The following is a 21576-nucleotide window of genomic DNA, read 5'->3' as shown; positions in this document are numbered from 1 at the left end:
CTTGGAAGAAGTATAAATCATCTTGGTGAAGATAATTACATGAGTTTGTCATGTCAAAATGTGTTGTGGTTTAAATGATAAGGGGATGATTAAGCTGTCAATTTCTTGATCTCTATGTTTTCAGTAAGTCATTATCATAGATAGAAGCTGTACCTACACAAGAAAAGGGAAGGCAAAAAATTGGGACCACTAATGAATACTTGAGAATTTTTCTCCGTAACTCGCTTCCCAATCCTGGAAATAGAGAAACAGGTATAAAGATGGATAGAAAAGCAAAGGGAGAGATAGCAACCTAAATCAGATAGATGACTGAGGCAGGCTTAGTAATTTAGAACAAAACAGAATCATAAGTTAGGAGAAGATCTTACAGATCATCTGGTCATAGGATTTGAAAATTGAAAAGAATCATAAGGATTATTCTAGTCCAACCCCCTCATTTTATAAATGAAGATACTAAAGCTTGTAGGAACTAAATACCTTTACACAGCTATCCAATGGCTGGACTTAGCCTAGAACCCAGATCTTAACTCTCAATTGAGGTCTCCTTTGATTCAAATAATCATCTCATTATTCAAATTTCTATGGATCTACAAAGAGAAAGAGAGAGGGGAAGGGGAGGGAGAGGGAGAGAAAGAAGAGGGAGGGAGAGTCAGAGGAAAAGAAAAAGGGAAAGGGAAAGAATGGAACTTCGTGTGAACCTCATTCAATCTTCAAAGGTCCAGGATTACTCATGTATTTTTTGACATTTATCAATGGTGAAAGAATGGAAATTCAGAGCCATGACAAGCATCTATAAATGCTTTTTTTTCTGCATCTATAAATGATGTACTGGATCAGTCTCTCTTCTGAAATATCTATGAAACTTGAGCCAGGGCACTAAAAATGAAAATGGCATGGGACTCTGATGACATTACTCTTTTAAATATGGATACAAAGCTTTAACTTTCTTTAAAAAAGAAATGTGAAAACTTAACAATTAGCCAGTGAATCTAATTCATTAAGAGAGCTGAGCCCTAGTATTCTCATTTATTACTTAGAAACCACAAGGATGCTGAAGATATCCTAAAATCAGGAACTTCTGTATAAGAAACCAAATGAATATGAATCCAGAATTTGGGGGTGGAGAATGTAATACTTCCATTTACATAGCTATAGAGAGGAATGTATCTTATAGAAATCTAAAATTCTATAGAAACCTATATTTAGAAGTCCTAGCTCCATTCTAGCTGAAATGCCTCCTCCTCCAAAAAAAAAAAAAAATTTCCTAATTCTCCAGTTCTTAGTGCTCTACTCCCTACACCTATAGGTGGCTTCCAGGGTCTCTTCCAAATCTTAATCCACAATCCCAGAGTTCTATACTAAGACTTTTTAGGTTTTATTATCCCTTGTGCCAAACCTAGGCTATATTCCAATCAGGAAAATAAACATTATTTCAGATGGCTACAATATCATCTCATTTAATCCCCCATAATAATCCTGTGAGGTAGGTGCTATTACAATCCCCATTTTACAGATGAGAGAACTGAAGGAGATAGAGTTTAAATGACTAGTCCAAGGTCCCATAGTTCCCATGGTCTGAGCCAACTTGAACTCAGAACTTCCTGACCACAGCACTCTATCTACCACACTACCTGCCACACCTAGATGAGAAGACACATAGAAAATTATCTTTTTCTTCTTTCTCTTAAAAATGAATGTAAAAGAAACTTGATTAAGCTACCTACAAAACAATAGGACAGGCAAGACATGTTTCTGTCATAGTCTTTAATATAAGTGTACATATACACTAATATTATAATTATAATGTATAATTACAAATATACTACTATTATAATGTATATATACACTAATATATGTATTATATGTATATATATGAATGACATATCCAAAGTCTATTATCATCATAGATTAAAATTTGGCACTGAATCCCTAGCTTTCCCATCTATTTGAAAAGGAAGATGAGTATATTTCTACAATATTTCAGAATTCTAGGAATTTTCATATATGTAACCTTGTTTGGTCCTCATAACAATCTGTGGGATAGGGAGATAACAGAAGCATTATCCCCATCTTACAAATAAAATTAAAAGTATAGTTCAATCAATAAATCAACTTTTATGAAGCATTTAATATTTGTTAAGTACTGTACTAAGTGCTAAGGATATAAAGAGGCAAAACTCTTTGTAGTGGCAAGAAACCAGAAACTGAGTGGATGCCCATCAATTAGAGAATGGCTGAAAAAACTATGGTATATGAATACTGTGGAATATTATTGTTCTGTAAAAAATGATCAACAAGAGGATTTCAGAGAGGCCTGCAGAGATCTACATGAACTGATGCTGAGTGAAATGAACAGAACCAGGAGATCATTATATAAGGCAACAAGAAGACTATACAATGATTAATTCTGAAGGATGTGGTTCTCTTCAACATTGAGATGATTCAAATCAGTTCCAATTGTGCAGTGATGAAGAAAGCATTAACACCCAGAGAGAGGGCTGAGGGAACTGAGTGTGGATCATAACATAGCATTCTCACTCTCTCTGTTGTTATTTGCTTGCATTGTATTTTCTTTCGCAGTTTTTCTTTTTCTTCCTTCTTGATCTGATTTTTCTCGTGCAACAAGATAACTGTATAAATATGTTTACATATATTGGATTTAACATGTATTGGACTACCTACCAACGAGGGGCGGGAGTGGGGGGAAAGGAGCGAAAAATTTGGAACAAAAGGTTTTGCAAGGGTCAATGTTGGAAAAATTACCCATGCATATGTTTTATAAATAAAAAGCTTTATTAAAAAAAATTTAAAAAAAGAAGCGAAAGATAGTGCATGACCTCCAGAAGTCTATAATCTAATAGAGAAGAAAACAAACACATAAATATGTATGACACTAGATATATGCAGGAATAAATAGAAAGCAATTAACAGATGGAGGGCAATGGAATTAAGAAGACCCAGAGAAGGCTTCCAGTAGGAGAGAAAAAGTAACTCTACCCAAGACCACACAATAAACTAATATAGGTTAAGAAGCCATGTCCATGGCTTTTTCTACTGCAATCATCTATTGAAAGTATAAGCAAAAGCAACAAGATGATAATTTACAAGAAAAATGAACCCTGAAGCTCCTCTCAAGGCTTCCCATGTCTCTGAAATGCTCCCTATTTTATGCTTTCTATGCACAAGTCCAAGGAATTCCTGTTTCATAATTTTCAACTTGAGTCTTGAGGACATTAAAAATATATATATTTCTGCATTGCTGAGTATGGTTTCTCTCTATTTCCGGATCAATCCCAATGTCTCCTACCCCAATCAAAGATTTGGTCACTGAAGCTTTTCATCACTCTTTTGTTTCCTTGAAGCCTCAATACACCATGATTCCCTACCCCCTACAGTTTAAGAACTAATTATTTGCTCTATTTTTCAATGGTGCATTGGAATTAAGTGCTTTCTGTTTGCTTCATTTTTTAAAAAAATGTTGTGTGAAAGTCAATTGGACTAAACATTCTGTAAGGAAAGCTTGTGATGTCCTCTTCTCTTATGAACACAAGTCCAGTCATCTCTTTCCCTTAACTAACATAATATGCAGTTCGAAATTTTATTGTTGAATGAAAGTCGATCCACATAGATTCTTATATAGAGAAAATTATTGTAGAGGCCACATTTCAGGACCTATTTCAAATACTACTTAGAAATGGTTACATCCAGAAAAAAGACTCAACTATCTAATTTAGTTTAAAGGAAAAGAAGGAAACAAACATTTATAAAGCACCCACTATATGCCAACCACTGTGCTAAGCATTTTACAAAAATTAGAGCATTTGAACCTCACACAATCCTAGCAGGTTGCTATGAATAACTTCATTTTGGAGTTGAGGAAACTGAGGTAAACAGAGGTCCCATAGCTAATATTTCACAATTTGCTTCTGAGTTTCATGTTTAAGAAAATCTATGTACTGATTATGAAATAATCATTCACATATGTTTCACAAGAAGAATCTAATCCCCATGGCCACACAGCTAAGCAGGATCACAGATTTATTACTAGAAAGGACCTCAGAGATTATGTAACCCAGCCCCACCTAATTTCCCTGACTTCCTTCAAGTAAGTCATAACAAAAATCCCACCATCTACCAAAACCCCTACATGCTAGCATCCTTCTTCTGAGACTATAAATAATATAATATAATATAATAAAATTAAATAAATATAAATATGCACAGGATACATAATAGATAATATTTTTTTTCTTTCTCTTTGCGTCACATCCCCCACTAGACTGTAGCATTCTTGACTGAACAGACTGTTTTTATTCTTCATTGATATCCCCAGTCCATAGCACAGTGCCTGGAACATAGATACTTAATAAATGCTTGTTGACTTCTCTCTTTGCAGATGATGGAACTGAGGCCCAGAGAGATTAAGGAGCTTATAAAAGGTCAAACATTGACAGTAAATAGTAGAGCGGGAATTCAAATCCAGCTTATCCTCTGCCCCCAATTAAGAGTACGTACCCTTTCTAGTGTACCCCACTTTTACAATATATATTTTAGCTGTTAGGAAAAATAAGAGTTTAACAGACTAGAGGACAATTTCCAAATTAATTTTTTAAAGTAACAAAATTATTTAAGTTGATGGGAATTTGGTGTATGGAGGTTACATGTGGATTGTATGAGCAAATGAAAATAAGTCTCTATCCCAAAGACACATGAAACAGCTAAGTACACATATTTGGTATATTCATAGCTATGTATTTCAAAATGGATATAAACACAAGCAGTGGGAAATTAAATTCTAATAGAGCCAAGAGTACACTCTTTGAAAAGCTTTTAAGCATTTATCTCTGCCATCATCTCATGGGGAGTTGCTTTTCAAGCAACAACATTTTCCAAAGCTCTAAAAGGCGAATACTTATTGTAGCACTCAATCTGTCACAAAAAAATAACAAAATAAAATAAAAAATATTCTTGGGAGTCAGATTCCACATAAAAAAAGAAAGTCATTTCATCCAAAAATGGGGAAGGAAATACTTATCTTCAATGAATACTTTCCTTTGGTCCTGTTCAAAAAGAAGAATGTACAAATAGGCCTGGAGTTATGGCTTTTTATTGCTCTCTCCACTCTGATGAATTTTTTAGCTACTGGTTTATATGAATTGCAAAATATATGAGCTAGAAGAGACTTTAGAAACCATGCAGCCCAACACCCTCTCTATACAGATGAAAAAATTAAGAGCCTGGAAGAGAATCATAGAGAAACTTAATGTTTGAACCCACCTCCAAATTCAGCTTTTTTCCCTCCATGTTAAGTGACCAAAGGCAGAGCAGAGATTTGTGATGAGAATAAGTAACCAACAGCATGTCATCCGTGATGGCTGTAGAACAAAGAGTTCATAAAAGATGTCATTTAGTACATATATGATCTAAAAAGGAGATGAGCCAAAAATGTAATGAGAACAAAAGCTAATAGCAACCAGAATTCTGCACAGGTACCCACACAATAAGCTAATATAGGCTAAGAAGTCAGGTCCATGGCTTTTTCTACTGCAATCATCTATTGAAAATATATTGTTGAATGTCAAAATGTCAGAATGTCAAAAATCCAGCACAATAGGTTAGATCTAAGGATCTATAAGTGGAAAATTCATGGAATGACAGAGAAAAATATGGCACAGAAGAGGTTGGTCATCCTTTGTTCTCAAAAAAGACCAAGGCATCTGAAAGGTGATGTCATGACATGTGAGTTGGATTTAAGTGAGGGAGGGCTGTTCAAAGTCATCAGCCTCATGTTCTGCTCCAGAACCACCTGGGTCCAGTGGAAAGATTTAACCACAGGATGAAAGGCACAATTGGGAGGAATATCCACATTGATGGCAACAAGGATCGATTGAGACTGGAAGTTTTTATATGAATTTATTTGTGGGAAACAAATTATAACTTGTGGTACTTCAGGGTAAAAAGCACAGATTTTATTAGTTTTAAATTATACAGAAATATCTACCTCAAAATTATCATTAAAAAAACTTTAAGAAACGTCATCTTCTATAAGAAAGAAAAATCCTCTCCTAACCCTCACTTACCAAAATGGAGTCTCATTCTGTTGAGGAAGAAAAAAAATATGCTCTCTTTAAACAAGTCTTTCTGAGGTAAACATCTCTTAAATTATCTTTCCTTAAAAAAAGAGGCATTTATTTCATGAGAAATATTTCCTTATTATTGTCAGCAATTTGTACTGGGTTCCAATTGCAGATATGGAAAATACTAAATACTGAGGATTCAAAGGGACATAAGACATAGCACCTTAGATGGGTGATCCAGACACATACATAAAATTAAGCAAAATGAAAAGTACTACTACATGACAAAGGTGAAATAATTATTCAAATATAAATATCATAATATTTATTGAAAGGGTTCAAAAAAAGGAACAACAAGCAACTCTCATTCTTTCTTTCTCCTGAGATAGTTATGGAAAGTTTCATGGAACTGCGTCTTGAATTGGGCCTTAAAGAAAGAAGAAAGAAAAATTTCATAAAAGAAGAAAACACTAAACAAGACCCAGAGGTAGGAATGCATATCCCACATTTGGAGAGAAAAAATAGACAGCTTATAGAGTGGATCTAACCAGTCATATATAAGAGAAGAAAGAAATAAAATTGGGAATGTAGTTGGATTTTGAAAGACTTTAAATGCTGAACTACAGAAAGTCAATTTTATCCTAAAGGCACTGGGGAATTACTAAAGTTTTCTGGGTGTTTGATACCATCATAGTATCATAGATCTAGAAGTGGAAGGGACTTCTAAGACCATCTATTCCATTTCCTTCACTTTATACATAAAGAGACCCAAGTGACTTGGAGTCATAATAATATAGATATATATAATTATATATAATATATATTATATATAATATGTATAATATATATTTTATAATAATATGGAGTCACAATAATATAGTGCTTTAAAGTTTTCAAAGAGCTTTAGGAACACTATTTTTATTCCCATATTATAAGTATAACATAAATGCAGGTTAGTATTAATCTCTTCTATAATTCCATTAACATTTTGAAATTTCTTCCCTCTCTGTAGAAAACCATCATTATGGGTAATGTCCTTTTCATTTATCTACTGAAATCCCTATGATGTCACAACTAAAACAAAGAGAGTGCTCCAAATTTTGGCATTCATTTAAGAGTTCATTAGCAATTTTGGTGAAAAAATATCTCTATTATTAGTACATCAGATAACTGAAATTATTATCTAAGTAGCATTTCCACTTGTCAAAGTACTATTATATCATTTGTTTCCATCTTTAAAGTGACAACATCCATTAACTAGAACCTGAAAGGGTTCTTTTTTTGCTTTCTGATTATAAATTAAAAGATTTCCTACATGTATACTCAAGTTTACATAAGAAAGGTATAGCCTATTTAAGAATGATACCTGTTTTTACATATTTTCTAAAACACTTTCGTAGCACACTATAAATGGACACTTTAAATCATCCTTACTGATTATAGAGGGTCAATTAACCAGTCAGCATTTATATCTTACCCCAGAGCCAAAAGGAAGAAATGAGGAGGGGATTCATATAAATGCCATTGTTAATATAAAAACTGCAAAATTTTAAAATTGATATAGGGCAAGAGAGATTAAAGAGTCAATTTTACATCCAAAGTGAGGAGCTTGAAGGAAAGGAGGTTAGTAGAATGTTCAGGAGAGGTTAGTTTGGAGAAAAGGAAAATGAGCTTTGTTTTAAATAATGTGTTTGATACATTCCAAGATTTCCATTTCATAATGTCCAAAAGTTATTGTCACAACAATGGAAGCAAGCTCAATTAAATATGTATAGGGAAATGCTTTGCATATAGTTTATACTGTCGCATGTATTTTGCAGTAATGAATTGGCAAAACTACTCTATTATTGAGATTGTTTTCTGCTGATTCAAACTAGCTTGAAAAGCAAGAATAATAGCTAGTTCAGTCTTTCAAAACTTAGAAGAATCTATTTCAAGATAAGGGAATTTAACTAGATTACCTCCGAGTTCCCTTGCCGGGTAAGATCTGAGATCTTGTGATCTATTTCCCCATCTGATAAACTGAAGGTACTAATCTACATAAACTTCGAAAGTTCTGAAACTATCTTTCTATGATATCAGGTCTTCTAAATTTAGGATTCCAGCATCCTAGGATATTGAACCAAAAAAAATCTGTAAGAATAGTATCTTTTAAAATTTTTTTTAAATAAATGGTAAATTTTTTTAAATATCATATTGAAAAATCTGTATAAGAATTGGTGAGATGAAGACACTTTCTCATTCAACACATAAAAAGTAAAAAATAACCATCATTTATTCCAATGATTCCAGCCTCCTAAAAATCACTTTTGCATCCAATCAAAAAGCATTTATTAAGAATTTAGTATGTTTCCTACGTGTGATTCCAAGCAAAATTTATTCTTTCCTGAATGACCACAGAAATAACTCAAGTATCTAACTGAATTTTTATCTTAAGTCATGACCTCAAGGCTATTTTTATTATATGAAAGCAGACTAATTTTCAGTTCTTGCTCACAAACAATACAGAATAAAGATTATAAAATAGAAATAATATTTTTATTTAGTTACTTTAAAAGTTATAATCAGAATCCCTTTTAAAAACAATAAAAATGGATGGCTAAATGGTGAACTCGGCCACTTGATCTGGAGTCAGGAGGACCTGAGTTCAAATTTGGCTTCAGACACTTAAAATTTCCTAGCTATATGATCCTGGAAAAGTCTTCTAACCACAATTGGAAAGAAAGAAAAGAAAGAAAGAGAGGGAGGGAGGAAGAAAGGCTAAAATCAACCTGCTCTTTCCAAACTAACTAAAACCTGTAGTGTTTAAACAGATTCCCTTTCAGATGAAACATATATACATAACTAGCAAGTAAAAGAAAAAAGACTGTACAAGCCTAGACTGATAGATATGTAAATGGCTTATGACAAATATTTGGTTTTATTTTATTTTGTTCTGTTTCCTGGTCCAGATCTGTGATACAGAAGCATCATATTACATCCCTTACCACTTGGCATGCATGCCATCAAAAGCAACAATAAGACCCTATTAAATATTTCCTTGACAGTATTTTCAAACACAGAATTTGAAGTTGTATGAGCATCTAATGTTAGTGACTTTTAGATCTAGAAGTCAGATAGACTTTTAATAAATGAAAGAACCACATTTTAAAAAGTTAAGTGACTTGCCCAACATCACACAAATGAGATGTGAAGCCAGACTCTCTAGTGCCGAATTCAACATAACCTTTCTACTTTTTCAGATGCCTTTTAGAGATAGAAGAACATAAGAGATGCTACACAGGACCAGAAAAGGTTCTGAATTTGGAATCCTACTTTTGATAACTACTCTCTGTCTTTGGGAAAATCATATTCTTCTGTTCCTCAGTTTCCTTAAAGTAAGAAGTTGGACTAAATGACCTCAAAAGCCTTTTCCAACTCTCAATCTATGATTCGAGGATATCTTTGGAGGTCACACAATCCAATGAAGTGAGCACAGTCTGGGAATCAGAAGCTCTGAAACTAAGTCCCAGCTGTGCCACTGGCTAAGTTGTTTGACCTCAGACAAAACATTTCATCTCTTTATATCTCAGTTTCTTCAGCTGTCCAATAGTACCCACTTCCCAAGCTCTTGTTCAAAGGTATTAAAGATGAAAAGGACTTTAAAGGGAGTCAAATTCAATCTTTTCCTCTTACAGATTAAAAAAACTTAAAACTGAGCCAAGTCAAAGTTATTTGGCAAGGGTCACAGAAATAGTAGTGGTAAGGTTAGAATTTGAAAACAGGTTTCCTGAGGACGTATGCTATAGTAGAAAGGTCACTGAACGAGGTTCAAGATCCAAACTTGTCATTTAATAGCCATACAGAAAATGGCGAAGGTTTTTTTTCATTTTTTTGATGCTCAGATTTCCCGCATCAGTAAAATGACTATATGACCTACCGAATACTGCTCTTGTAATAACTCAGCTTTTTCAAACTTTCAAGTAGAACATAAATGTCCTGAGGGCAGGAATTGCTTTTTATTTTTTAGTTTTTTTGTAATTAATTATCTGTCAAGTTATGGTTCAGTCATTTCAACCATGCTCTATCCTCCTTGATCGTATGTGGGTTTTCTTGATGAAGATACTAGTGTGATTTGCCATTTCCTTCCCAGCTCATTTTACAGATAAGGAAACAGGGTTGTGACTTGCCCAGGGTCTCATAGCTAGTGAGTGTCCAAGGCCAAATTTGAATTCAGATCTTTCTGATTCCATGCCCAACACTATCATCTAACTGACTCCAAGTATCTATCACAGTCCTTTTGAACTCCTTATCTTCTTGTTTAAAGCATCCTATGAATGTAATAGACTTCTGGCAAGTCTGGACTAAGCCACTGAGACCCTCAAAGTGGGAGAGAAGTTTTAAGAAAGAGAGTGGAAAAGAGAGGTCATGGGGACCCAATCATACAGAGCAACAGCATGACCTTGGCCAACAGTAGTAGTGCCTTTGGTCATTCCCTTCTTCAAATCCATAGAAGACCAGGAAAAGTGACAGTTTAACAGGCAAGTGGAGAATGATTTGGGTGGAGGCAGTTGAGATTGGCTGGTTTGATTTTGATCACAGGTGATTACTAAAATAAATGGAATACCAAAAACAAAAAAAAAAAGAAATAAAGGAATTGATCATCCTGACTATTCGCCTTACTTCTATTGGATAAAACAGAAACCTATTTCTAATTGTATTCTTTCATTATTCTAATTCTAATAGAGATGCCTTATCCTCTTTTTCATAAATACATGTTGTCGACTCTCTGTGTCTTCTGGGAGCCCTTTGTCTGAGGCACGTAGAGGCAGTTAATGACCCAGTGGATAAAGTACTGGAGCTGATATCAGGAAGACTAGAGTTCAATCTTGGTCACTTATTGGCTATGTGATTGTGCACAAATTATTTAAACCTTTTGGTTTCCTCATCTGTAAAATGGGGATAATAGCACTAGGAGTGTTGTAAGGATGAAATGAGATGATATTTGTAAAATACTTTGCAAAGATTAAAGTGATAAGTGGATCATCATGATCATGACAATGAGGAAGAGGAAGAAAGAGATGGCATGAGAGCACAGGACTGCTCTGAGGAACACAGGAAAAAGTGGTCTTTTCACTGGAATCTCAATCCCATCCTCATCGCTGCTGATTGTGAATGAAGTTTAATTCTCTAAGTGGTAGTTGAATCATTGTTGTTGTCATAAACCATTCAATAACTATATATCCAGTGACAAAATTATTAAGTACTTAGGCAATTTGGGGCGCATAGGCAGTGCTATAAGAGCATTGAGTGCTGGACCTGAAGTCAAGAAGACTCATCTTCCTGAGTTCAAATCTGACTTCCATCACTTACTAGCTGTAGGGGCAAGACACTTAACCTTGTTTATCTCAGTTTCTATGTCTGTAAAATGAGCTAGAGAAGGAAATGGTAAACCACTACAGTATCTTTGCCAAGAAAACCCCACATGAGGTCATAAAGAGTCAGAAATCAATGAAACAATTGGACAACTGAATTGGGCTGTTTTGCAATCTATCTCGTCATACACAAGCCTAACGCAGTGATCTGGGATCGCAAAAAATGTGAGTTATGATTCATATTTAGACTCCAGATCCAGTATTCTTAAAGAGAATAAAAGTAAAACTTTGAAAAAGTTATACCAGAAGTAAAGTTTAATTATTCTTTTATTATAGCTACCGAGTCTGTAGTCATATACCAAACATTCAAGAATTCAGTCTCTGTTTTATATCAGTTGTCAAACCCATTTACTTTAGGAACACTCCATTGGCCTCCTACTAAAAAAAGTCACAGCTCTGAAAGAGACTTTTGACAGGTAATCTAGTCTGTCCCCTGCCTATAAACAGGATTACAACAAAACTCTAAGGAACAGATGGGTATCTAATTCTATTTTTAAAGACCTCCAGGGAAAATGATTGTACAAATTGCCTTGGCAGCTGACTTCAATGTGTTGTAGGACAACCTATAAATATAAGGCAAGATGAGCGAGGAATTCAAAGTATAGCACAGCATGGGTGCACACTTATGGAAGGTTAACACTTAGCTGAGGCTAAATCCTCAAATTTTAACCATCCCTTCAATTGCTATTCTGTCTCCCTTATAATTATAATTGATTCTCAAAGAAGCAAGCAATCTACCCAAAATCAGAATTTGTGCTAGCAAGAAAGATTTCTGAATATAAAATTAAATGATAGTGCCAAACTGCTTAGAAAATGGAATACTTCAGACAGGGGAAAAAATGGATTTTGGATTCTCTGAAAAGCACATTCTACCAATTATCTCTGTAATAGAGAAATTTGTCTTGATAACTTGACATATGCAAGTCACAGCACAACGCTTCACTTCATGATTAGGGCAGTCAAGTATGACATTTCATCACACCACATAGATGCTGGCCCCAGTAGCCACACAATTGAGGTTAAATATTGGCAGGATTTAGGTAACAGATTCTTTTTAACTTCTAATCCATACCTTCTAGGTTCTGGAATAGTTCCAGTACTTAAAAAATATGTCCTCAACTTGGATCAGTGTCTGGTCTAGGATTTCCAAAGGCTAGTCCAATAGGCTTCATCAAAATTTACATGATTGCCACAAAATAAATGCAGAGGGAAAATTGGGGGAAAAATATTGGGGAGATATTACAACTATGTAGATCAGCCAAAGTGAGTCTATGTACAATATTCTTCCTGTATTGAACTCTTCCCTGAAAAGTTTCTTCCTGTTGCCTGAATGTTTTTCTGACTGTTTCAGCTTTCCTTAACTACTTCTACTTCTGAGCGTATAGATTCTCCCAAAACCTCTCTGATTTTTCACTTTCATGCCTTTGACAGGGGAGGGCTTCATAGACAAGAAGACATAAAACAATCATGTCAATCAGGTGTTTAGTAGTAGGTGACTATTCTGAGATCAATACACGTAGTTTGTGATTTTAAAATAATCCACAAGATACAGGGAGGAAAATAGCTTTAACCAATTTTTTCCAATATCCCTCACATGAGACATGTATGGAATTCTATAAACCATAAACAAAAATATCAATTTCTCTTCGAGAGAGAGAGAGAATTAAATACAAGATAGTAAGTGGCATATTTAGCTTTAGCCTTCTTATAGAAAGAAATGGCTCCAAAATACAGTTTCATTCCCTTTTCATTAGATACACATTGAAATGGGTGCAAAATAATTTCAGTAATTTTATACTTGCCTTAAGAGTGACTTCAAGCACTACATATAAAATATAAAAGTAACCTGAAACTTGGGGAATGATTTGTATTAACTTAATTCATTCACTGTCCTTTATGTAATTCAACTGATCTCTTTAAGAAGCTCAGGGTAAACAAACTTATGCATTTGATTATGTGAAACATCATCTTTTATACAGAACCTGGGTTCTTTCCCAAAGTTTGCTGCCATAAGTTGCGGCTTTTAAATAGTAAGACTCTATTTCTATTCACCTCTATGGAAATTACCTCCATAAAGTTTGTTTCAGGGTTATTACATGTTACATATCATATTCTAGGGATTTCCTCAGTCTGCTCTTCAGGGACACATTACTATTGGACCTTGGCTCCAGGGGAGAAATCTGCCCCTCATTAGCTGCAGCAGACAGAGAGTGATTTTTACTTGACCTCATTTGACAAGTACTGGGAGTATTAATGCTACTTGGGCATCTAGCCTGCAATGTATATATTATAAGGCACTAAAACATTAAGAAGCATAGAAAAGTATTCAGAAAAGAGAGAAAAATCACAATATTTCTGAAATAAAGTGCAATACAACGTCTGAACATTACTTCTAAAGTTTGTTTTACCTGTATTTCGTAAATCATTAAAAAAAAATCAATTTAAGCCCAAACCAGTAGAAAGACTTTTAACCATTTTAAGGCTGATTGAATATAGCACCAAATCTATATTAAGTGCTGTATAAATTGTTGCTATTCTTCCAGGCATTATGCAATTCAAAAGATCATTTAATTTGATTGAATTCCACAGGCATTTATTAAGTTCTTACTAGGCACAGTTCAAGGTATTAGATATACAAAAAAAAAAAAAAAATGGAAATGGCGTCCACGGGAGCAAATGAGATGATATTTGGAAAGTGCTTAGCTAAGTATCTGATCCATAATAGGCACTAATAAATGTGTATTCCCTCTCCCACAATAACTACTATGATAATAAATAACAATAGGCAGTGTTTACATAGTCTTTAGGGTTTGCAAAGTGACATATTCTATAGTCTGATGATAGTCAAGAAAGAATCAGGAGTTGTCTGATTATAAACAATAAAAGCTCAAGTTACTATAATGCTTTACATTATGAAAAAGATTTCCCATACATTATCTTACTGATTCCACACAATATCCCTGTAGTAGGTGCTATTACAAATACTCATTTTACAGATGAGAACACAAGCTTTGTGAGATCAAGTAACTTATTCAAGGTTATCTGGATAATAAGTGTCAGCAACAGGATTTGAATGCAGATCTTCCTGACTTTTAGGTCCTCCTACTCTATGCTTTTTTCCTAAATAACACAGATTCTTCACTAAGGGAAAATTACATCAGTAAATGTGCTGAAATTATGAGAGGGGCATAATTGAAAACGTCAACTGAATCAGAAATAAAAATGTTTCTTTTTGGTTCCAATATATGCAATCTTTGTTCAATAAATAAAAGAGCTATTTTGAAGGCACAAAATAACTTCCAAAAAATGGATCTGGGTGGCAAAAACAAGTGGTTTATTAAGATTTTAAAACAGAATGTTATTCTATTTCTCACGACTATTATTGGCATAAATGTCTTCACCAAAGACCATGATATAATTCGATTCAATGATTTAACATTAATTAGGCATCTAGTAAGTGTGAGACACTGTACTGAATATTGAAGATATAAAAAAGGGGTAAGGGGAAGGGGTTGAGTAGATCGAGAATGTTTACCATTATTGAGCTTGTTACATTGCTCTGAATCCCTGTACAGGAGGACGATGCCCATTAATCTTCTCTTCCAAGTGAACCAATACTATGTTAGAGAGAATTGGAACTAGTTCACCTCAGTGAATGACCTCTGAATGTTTCTTTCCTCCCTACTTCATAGTTATTGTAATTCTATGTAAAAAAAATGTACTGAGGAGATGAAATAGAGGTACAAAATGAAACATATGTTTTTTTGACATGGTCAATATATGTTTCTGTTTTGCTTGACAATATTGGAATTACTATGTTAAATTTATTATATGCTTTTTAAAATGTCATATTTTAAATATAATTTCAAATATAATTTTCTTTTTTCTTTTCTTTTTTAGATAATGAAATTATCATGATTGTTAATGCCTGTCAAGTCCATAGTAAAAAAATAGTAAGAGGCAAGAAATATACTGACTTTAAAGGAAACCTCATATGATTTGTTTTAAATTGGCTCAGTTTATCGTTTAACATATTAACACAGGAGGCACTAGATGTGGGCAGCAAATAGTTTAAAATCAAAGTTGAGGGGCTAGAGAATTATTCCCTTGGCCAGGATCTAAGGTGAATTGCTACAAACAATAGAAAGAGGAAGGATGAGGTGGATAAACCCCACCAAATTAGAAATCAGAAAATTATAAGTCAGAGATGGCAAGAGAAGACCCACATGCCATCGCTAAGTGTCAGCCTCTAAAATAACTCAGACAAAGGATAAAAAGCAGACCAGAATGCCAAGAGTAGCTATTCTGGGTACAAGACAGGAATAGCAAGACTACCAAAACTATCCTTTGAGAAAGGAAAATGATGATAGTGGGGGGAACGGGATTTCCTAGAAGGCAAGAGAAAAAAGATAACACTTTGTCGAGAGGAGGCAGCTTTGAGGTCAGTGTAATTCTAAATTTAAAACAAAGTGCTTAAATCTGAATCCCAAAGAGGAAATTTAATGAAATTATTAAATTTTATTTTATTAAATTTGGCCTATTTTTCTAGCCTATTGCAATATTTTGGATTCATCTTCCTTCCCTGTTTTATGTCATTCAGAAACCTGATAGCATGAACTCTATATCTGAACCTGAATCACTGATAAAGAATGTTGAACAGAACAGAGCCAAGGACAAAGCTTTGTGGCATTTATTGATTTATGTTATATCCAGGAGAATGTAAGACCCTTGAGAATTTGGACAGTGTAGTTTCAGTTTTCCCATCCCTAATATCTCATACAGGCTAAGGACTTAATAAATATTTGGTGAAGTAATTGATTTTCAATGTTATTAAATACTAATTATTGTTAGGTGATAAATTGTGAATTTCATTAAATATTCAACTGTAAGCTTCTTGAAAGTAGAAATTGATGTGGTGGTGAGGGGAAAAGCGTGTGTTGTATTTATATCCCTAGCATTTAACACACAGAAGGCACTTAATAATACTTGTTGATTGATTAAATAAATATGTAAGTTCCTACTATATAAAAAACCTTGTGCTGGAGGATGGGGAAAGATTGAAGGTTTAAACAATGCAAGTTTTAATAATGTTTATTATCTAACAAAAGAAAAAGACAACACAGAAATTTATAATACAAAAAACTATAAAATAAGTATATTTGATACTTTGTTCATATGGCTGTTATGAAACTCAAATTTAAAAAAAATGTAAAGGACTTTTAAAAAGCTTAAAGTTCTATATAAATGTTAATGATGATGGTAGCGATGATGATGATAATGATAATCAAAGTTACTCCACAATGGATTTGGATATCTCCAAAGGTAGTTAGCTTCCCTTACTTATAATCTCCAAGCAGAAACTAGGTAACTGCTTTATGTAGAAACTATCAAGGATCTCAGGGACAGGTTGGTTCCTTCCAATTCAAATTTTGCAGTTCTATGAATAATTTTATTTACAAAATATGATGTTGGAATATATACTCTCTGTGAAAAAACACTGCATATACCTTTCCCTAAATAGCCTATATCACTTACAAAATTGTTAAGGAATTGGTTTATGAAGGAATGAAATGTGAGTGACTTTTTAAAAGTTATTTGCACTTTAAAATACATTCAATGAATGAAAGTATTTTGCTTCAAAATGCAACTATTGATTAGAAGCCTTATTCACTTTAATGCTTTTTCTAGTTAAGAAAATTTACAATCAAAAGAAGAAAAGTTGAAAATGTACTCTCAGCATTCTTTAACTTTGGGGACTTGTCCCCCTATCCCTCGTACAAATGTTCATGCATATGCATACTTGGGCATCATATAGTCAGACAGATGCACTTGCATTTATTTGAATACTTGCATAAATATTAGCGTTTAAAATGCTTGCATGCAAAAAATCCATTTATGAAATACCCAACTGCATAAATTAGGAGCCTTAGACACCTAGCAGCTTTAACACTTCATAAAGCGCATGCAAAAGTCTGTATGACAAAGGTATGATACATCAGAGAGCTAGATTCTCCCAGCAAGAATGCTATTCCCTAAGAGTCCAAAAGTAGTTTAAAATCTTTACACTACTACAATACAATTTAATGAATTCCTAATTTACCCAATTATTAAATGGGTAATTAAAATAAAATTTTAATTTATTTTATTAAATTAAATTCTGGTAGCCTGAAATAATTAAGGACACTTAAAGACTCAGTTTACAAACTGGTACCAAATAACCTGAAAGAGATTTTATATGTAGTTTTTAAATAGTTCCCTACCATAACTCCCTCCCCTACCAAAAATAGCACAAAAAGTAGTTGATATATTTTTAAAAATCACAGAAAGCATTTAATATATCAAAAGTAACCTGTCTTGGTGATTATTCCTCTAATTTTTTCCACAACATTCAAGCTAGAATCTCTATTTTGGCATCATCAACTATAGTAATTCTCATATAGACCCTGAGTGACAACTTCTAGAATTCATAAAATCTAGAATTGGAAGAAACTACACAGATCATCTTGTCCATCATCCTTATCACACACAATAATGTAAACTGAGGTCCAGAGAAGAGAATTAACATACATAGCACAGTTATCCACAACCAGAGACTCAAGAGGAAGTTAACTGATATGTAAAAATAAAATAAAAATTTAGATTTGTAGTAATGGCCCTAAAGAAAAATGGAAAGTATCCACCGTAAATGTATAGTAATACATGACTTCTTTATATATTGTATTACATAGCGGATGGTTGGTTGTCCTTCATGCTCCAAAAGGACCACAATGGTATCTCTGTTAGAGTCAAATTCTACTGTGTCCAATTGTGGCTGGTCAGACCAATCCAAGCACATAAAAAAAAAGTCCATGTGTAGACTATTGTGGACTATGAATTATTACATATCATTTGATTAACAAGTCATTATCATTGTGCCTTTGAGTACCCCTTAATATGGAAACTATATGTAACAATGCTCCCAGAATAAGGCCTATACTAAAAATATACAATAAATATATTTCCTTGATACTTCCACCAATATTGACAGATGCTTCTTCCTTTTCACTAGCATCAAGAAAGTAGAATTCAAGGACTGAAGATGAAACTTCACTTTTCTAATGCTGTAGAACCAGGATAAAATGATATTTCCTCTCAATCTGTTTAATTAAAATCTATAATGTTTTGCTAATGGATATTGAGATTAAAAAAAAATCAACAATCCTAAGAGAACCACATTCCATTTCCCATTCTTACTTAAATAATTTTAGTTTCTCTTACAATGCTAGAAAGAAAATAAAACATTATAAGGATACTACAATGTTCTGAACCTATAGTATGGACAGATACCATTTTTCAGGGACTGTAGTAATACATTTTGCCATTTAGGGCAGAGAATGACAGGGATTCCTTGCATCCTAGATACATGATAATCAACAGATCACCTCTTCCCAGTAAAATAACCTTTCACAAATTATACCAACATAAACACTCATCAATAAGAATACAGGAATGAGATCAAAATTAATTCATGATTTGGAAATTACATTTGAAATATTTATTGTGTAGGCTTTGGATTTACCAAAGATTTGTGAGTGACTGATACCATAATTCCTATTTCTTGATAATTTTAAGAGAACAAAGACATTAATTAGCAAATTTAAGGGACTAGAACTTGAAATAATTATTATCACTTATTCTGAATTTCAAACTGCAAAATATTCAAGGATCTCACTTGTATAAATATTCCCTCTAGCATTACTGATTAGGATACAACTTTGCCTTCTCATCCTGTGCAATTCTGTACAAGGCTTCCTATAAATAATCTGGAGAAATGCCCAATACTTCTTGAAAATGGAGTCCCAGAACCATATTTGGGTTGCCACTGCTCCTTCTCTGTACATTCCTAGCCTACTTTCCTTTTCTAATCATGCATTTTCTGACTGATAGCTTTTATGGTACTTCTAGTACACAAGTCATTATCAGAAAGACATATGATAAGTATAACATAAAGAGTACTGCACTCTGAGTCCATCACAATTTCTATTTTTCAAAAACGGAGTTTCACAATTTGCAATGTAATAGTATCATATAGCAAACCACATATCTGAGTGCCAATTTATTCAATGTATCCAATTAATATACTCATAATAATATAGCAAATATAGTACACTTTGATTTGTAAATTAAAGTTTGCAAAGTACTGTACAAATTATCTCATGTGATCCTCACAATTCTGTGAGGTATGTATGAGGAAGAAACATGGAATAAGCATTTATATAGCATCTACTACATGCCAGGAACTGGGCTAAGTACTTTTTTTTTTCAAATATCTCATTTGATCCTCATGATACTACTCTCTGGTATTATTATTCCCATTTTAAAGTTGAGGAAATTGAGGCAAAGAAAAGTTAAAGTGACTTGCCTGAAATTACAGCTAGCGAATGTTTGAGCCAGGATTAAACTCCTAGTTCCAAGTCTAGCACTTTTATCCACTTCAAAATTTGGAATAACTGTAGCCATTTTAGTTATTCTTCAATTCTTCAATTACCTAATTATTTGAAGATGAAAATGTCTCTTGTATTGAATTATCTAAATAATTGCTCCATTTCTCCACTTTTCTTTCTCTCTGGACAGATTTGGCCTCAGAATGGAAATTGTTTCAAAAGTAAAAATTATGAAAATTTCAAAACTGATAGGCAGCTTTTGAGCTAAAGTCTACAAACAATTGCAAAAAACAGAAAGCCAGCTGTCTCTCCCTTGGCAAGTTCCCATTTAACCCAAATAAATAATGCAGTGTTTTCAGTTTCACTTTTCCTTTAGGATTTTACTTTAATTACTGCCTAATGTCTGTCTCTATTAATACCTTTTCTTCTGTCCCTTCAAATGTCCACTTGAACAATACTGCTCAATTGACTTATGTTCCTTTCTACTTGACCATTTACAGTCAAACTTGGCTAATTTTTCCCCTTAAAAGAATCATTCATATGTTATCCTTCCCATGGTCTAGCTGTACCAGATCAACAACTATGTTACAAACCAGTTGGTATTGGCTAAGAAATAGACTAGTTGATCAGTGGAATAGGTTAGGTTCACAGGACAAAATAGTCAATTACTATAATAACCTGAGTTTAACACACCCAAAAACCCCAGCTTTTGGGATAAGAACTCACTATTTGACAAAAACTGCTGGGAAAATTGGAAACTAGTATGGCAGAAACTACACATTGACCCACACTTAACACCACATACCAAGACAAGGTCAAAATGGGTTCATGATCTAGACATAAAGAATGAGATTATAAATAAATTAGAAAAACATACGATAGTTTACCTCTCAGACCTATGGAAGAGGAAAGAATCTGAGACCAAAGAACAACTAGAGATCATTATTGTTCACAAAGTAGAAAATTTTGATTATATTAAGTTAAAAAGGTTTTGTACAAACAAAACTAATGCAGATAAGATTAGAAGGGAAGCAATAAACTAAGAAAACATTTTTATATTTAAAGGTTCTGATAAAGGCCTCATTTCCAAAATATATAGAGAATTGTCTCAAATTTATAAGAAATCAAGGCATTCTCCAACTGATAAATAGTCAAAGAATATGAACAGACAATTTTCAGATGAAGAAATTGAAACTATTTCTAGCCATATGAAAAGGTGCTCCAAATCACTACTGATCAGAGAAATGCAAATTAAGACAACTCTAAAATACTACGACATACCTCTCAGATTAGCTAAAATGATAGGAAAAGATAATGACGAATGTTGGAAAAGATGTGGGAAAACTGGAACAATGATACATTGTTGGTGGAATTGTGAACTGATCCAACCATTCTGGAGAGCAATTTGGAACTATGCAAAAAAAGTTATCGAACTGTACATACCCTTGGATCCATCAGTGTTTCTACTGGACTTATATGCTAAAGAGATCTTAAAGGAGAGAAAGGGACCTGTATGTGCCAAAATGTTTGTGGCAGCCCTTTTTATAGTGGCTAGAAACTGGAAATTTAATGGATGCCCATCAGTTGGAGAATGGTTGAAAAAATTGTGTTATATGAATGTTATGGAATATTATTGTTCTGTAAGAAAAAATCAGCAGGATG

The 21576-nt window shown here is 33.6% G+C and overlaps 1 protein-coding gene across 5 annotated transcripts in view; it reads right to left on the bottom strand.

Annotated features, from left to right (window-relative positions):
* Positions 1-21576, bottom strand: part of NEBL (nebulette) — a 450902-nt gene that overhangs the window by 161081 nt on the left and 268245 nt on the right. For 4 of the 5 annotated variants that reach the window (XM_031939884.1, XM_031939883.1, XM_012551250.3 and 1 more), the window contains one exon: positions 5278-5375. The exons of the other annotated variant lie outside the window; for it this stretch is intronic. The gene's annotated coding sequence lies outside the window, so the exon portion shown is untranslated. The remainder of the gene's footprint in view (positions 1-5277; positions 5376-21576) is intronic. 5 annotated transcript variants of the gene reach the window in all.

Source organism: Sarcophilus harrisii, chromosome 5 (assembly GCF_902635505.1).
Source record: "Sarcophilus harrisii chromosome 5, mSarHar1.11, whole genome shotgun sequence".
In the NCBI taxonomy this organism is placed as follows: Eukaryota; Metazoa; Chordata; class Mammalia; order Dasyuromorphia; family Dasyuridae; genus Sarcophilus; species Sarcophilus harrisii.
This window is presented reverse-complemented; position numbering and strand designations above follow the sequence as displayed.